Source organism: Medicago sativa, chromosome 2, assembly GCF_051527215.1.
Source record: "Medicago sativa cultivar Bolivia chromosome 2, Bolivia_mono, whole genome shotgun sequence".
NCBI classification, from domain to species: domain Eukaryota; kingdom Viridiplantae; phylum Streptophyta; class Magnoliopsida; order Fabales; family Fabaceae; genus Medicago; species Medicago sativa.
Genome location: NC_140750.1, coordinates 49,045,813 through 49,050,008, shown reverse-complemented (window position 1 = coordinate 49,050,008; position 4,196 = coordinate 49,045,813).

Below are 4,196 nucleotides of genomic sequence, written 5' to 3'. Positions count from 1 at the left end.
AAACTGAATTGATTAAAATGTCCTGGTACATCTAGAGGCATCACCGTAACTACTCCAAGCCATTGAGAAATATAGCTCCAAACCAAACCAAAAAAATTACAATGTAAAAACAAATGATTGGTTGTTTCGATACATCCACAACCACCAACACAATTTTGAGCATCAAAGCCTAATACATGCCGCCTATGAAGATTAACCTTTGTCGGGAGCCGGTCACGAAACAGACGCCACGCGAAAAGCACCACCTTCAAAGGTACGTCCTTATGTCAAAAAGAAGGCGCTGACAACATATTATCAACATGAACCTGCGTAATAAAAGTATTGTATGCACTTTGAACTGTATAACAAGAAGAAGGATCCGCATTCCACTTCCACATATCCTTTCTGTGAACCTGAAAAGAAACATTTTGAAGTAAATGCCTAAGCTCCCCTACAGACTCTTCCTCCCAAGCAAACAATTTACGCCTCCATCTCCACGCCTCACCTCCCTCCTCCCATCCTAACTCTCTCATCACCGCTACTGTCTCCCCCTTTAATAACGATAAATCATACAACCGACTAAATCTAACACGTAACGGCAACTCTCCCACCCAAACATCCGACCAAAATAACACACTGGAGCCGTCACCCAAAATGCGTCTAACATTATTTTGAAACCAGCCCTTTGAGCGTAAGGCCACTATATTCCGCCACCACGCGGATCCAAAACGCCCACCACTACTCAAACAACCGCCCTCCACCCCATTCCACGCCGCCAACACCCTAAACCACAAACTATCCCTATCCACCAACACCCTCCAGCACCACTTCCCTAATAAAGCTAAATTAAATTCTTTTAATCTCCGAACCTCCAACCTCCTGACTCCGACAAACAGAATTCCAATCAACCTAAATAATTTTCCTGTGGTCTACCTGCCCCCCCCCCCCCAAATAAAATTATTTAAAATAGATTCTATAGAGGAAACAATACCTGACGGAGCCTTGAAAAAAGAAAGAGCATAAACAGGCAGGGACAATAGGACAGACTTCAATAAAACCAAGCGACCACCCAAAGACAAATGTTTCGACTTCCAACCCGACAATCTAGACTTGATACAATTGATGAGAGGCTCCCAAAACACCAACCGACTAGCATTCCCTCCAATAGGCAAATGCAAATACATAAAAGGGATGGAACCAACCTTGCAATTCAACACCGTTGCCGCTTCGGCCAACCAAGAACCATTAACATTAACCCCCACCAATAAACTCTTGGAGAAGTTCACCTTGAGACCAGAAAGTTCTTCAAAAAGTAATAAAATTGCACGTAAAGCTCTGATATTTGCCCAAGATTTATCACATAAAATAATAGTATCATCCGCAAATTGAAGATGCGACACCCCCACCGGGTCATGGCTACCCACCTTATAACCACTAAAGAATCTATTTCCTACCATTGCCTCCATAAGCACATGAAACCCTTCCGCCGCCAAGAGAAACAAAAAGGGCGAAAGAGGATCTCCTTGCCTCAACCCCCTATGAAATGAAAACTCATCAGTAGGAGACCCATTCACTAACACCGATGCTATAGCCGTCCCCACACATTCCTTAATCCACTTTCGCCAAAGAGTCGGAAAGCCCATTTTCATCATCACTTCCTCCAAGTAATTCCAATCAACGGAATCGTAAGCTTTCTCAAAATCAACCTTGAATAATAACAGGTCCTTTTTACATTTACGAGCATCATCGACAACCTCATTCGCCACCAATATCCCATCAAGAATCTGACGACCTTTAATAAAAGCCGACTGAACATCAGAAATAACAGAACCAATAACAGGCCGAAGTCTATTTGCAAGGACCTTCGCCAAAATTTTATACCTACAACCAACCAACGAAATAGGCCGAAAATCATTGAGACCTTGAGGGCTATCAACCTTTGGAATAAGAGCAATAAACATACTATTTATCCCTTTGGCCAATTTACCGTTTCTATGAAATTCCACCAAAAACCGCATCACATCATTCTTCAACAAGTCCCAAAAATCCTTTAAAAACCCAAAAGAAATACCATCAGGACCAGGGCTCTTGAAGCTATCACAATCCCACACCGCGTTCTTCACCTCCTCCAATGAAAAAGGTTTGATCAAATCTATCCCTTCACGCACATTTAACGATCGAAATTGTAACCTATCCATGGTTGGGCAGTTTACCCTACGAGCTTTAAAATGAGAAGAAAAATAATTGAACACAGTTGCCCGCACATTTTCTACCCCTTCAACCAAAGCACCATCAACAAGAATAAATGGGATAGCGTTCCGGTGACTCCTATTAGACGTAACTCTGTGAAAGAACTTTGAATTTGCATCTCCTTCTCGTAACCACTGAAGCCGCGACTGTTGCCAGCAAATACTAGAATTAATCCGAGATAATGAAAATAACTCCTCAGAAAAACCATACATTTCTTCGATTTCCTCCTCCACCAAATCTGAGGTCTCGGCCTTCACCTCTATAGCTTCAATACGGTCCTTCAATGAAATAATTCCAGCTGGTAGATTACTTAAATGACGCCTGTGCCACTCCTTTAAAGCCAATTTGATCAATTTTAATTTTTCTTTCAACACATAACCACCCCAACCTTCCAAATGATAAGAACTCCAAGCTTCACGAACAAAAGAATGATAACCTGAGAAATTCTCCCAACATTTTAGCATCTGCATCGGTTTAGGTCCCCAATCAGCCACATCAATACACAACTGTATAGGACAATGATCTGACAATCCTCTCGACGAAGCCATCTGAAAACAATTAGGCCATGTCACACACCAAGCTTCTGACAACAAAAACCTATCAATCCGGCTCATTGATCTCCCATCTCCTCTATACCAAGTAAACCTACGCCCCCGGAGAGGTAGGTCGATAAAACAATTATCTTCAATCATGCTGTTAAAACTATCGCTAACTGTATAAGTAACACCGCTGCCCACACTTTTTCTTTCCTCCGGACAACGCACCGCATTGAAATCACCACACACACAAATATTATCATTTCTCATAGTTTCCAAATGAGCTGAAATATTGTGCCATAGAAGTTGTTGCCGATTAGGATCACATGGAGCATACACATTTAGAATAGTGAACTTCACACCGGTCTTTATAAACTGACCCTGAATACCTAACACATGTTCCAAATAAAAAGAACACCGCACCTCCACCTCGTTACAGTTCCAAAGAGTTATTAAACCTTCCGAAGCTCCAATCGACGGTAAATAAGAAAAATCAACATTATTATCATTCCAAATAGCTTTGCGCACCAAATCATTTACAATGGACAATTTCGATTCTTGTAAACACAAAATAAACGGATTTTTCTCCCGAACCATCTGACTCACTTCCTTTCTTTTTTCAAAGCCACCCAATCCCCTCACATTCCAAGAAATAATCTTCATCACTACCACACACACCCCCACACCACCAGCCCCTAATCCGACTCACCTCCTTCCACCAGCAAGACACACTCCGGCCCCCGACCTCCAACCTGCTACCTAATTCGCCATACCTGGCGACTAAAATCCTATACCACAAACCACCTCTATCCACCAACATCCTCTGACACCATTTTCCTAACAAAGCCATATTAAAATCCTTCAACTGCCTCACCCCAAACCTCCAAACTCCTTTTTGGAACAAACAATTTTCCAACCTATCCAAGAAATTTTTCTATGGTCCTCACCCCCCCCCCCCCCCCCAAAAAAAATTATTAAACAAAGATTCAATGGAAGAGATTATACCTGTTGGAGCTTTGAAGAAAGAAAGTGCATAGACAGGCAGAGAAGTCAAGACAAATTTTAGAAGTACTAAGTGGCCGCCAAAGGAAAGAAACCGGCTATTCCAACCCAAAAGTCTAGCTTGAATACGAGTCACGATAGGGTCCCAAAAACTAAGATGACGCGAATTACCGCCAATAGGCAAGCCTAAGTACAAAAAAGGCACCTTACCCACTTTACAACTCAAAACCGAAGCAGCTTCACAAAGCCAAGAATCATGAATGTTAATCCCCACCAACAAACTTTTATTAAAATTCACTTTCAAACCTGACATCGCTTCAAAAATAAGCAGAGTTGCACGAAGAGACCGAACATTTGCCCAACTTTTAGTACCAAGCAACAAAGTATCATCAGCAAACTGAAGATGAGACACTACCACAGAATTAGCCG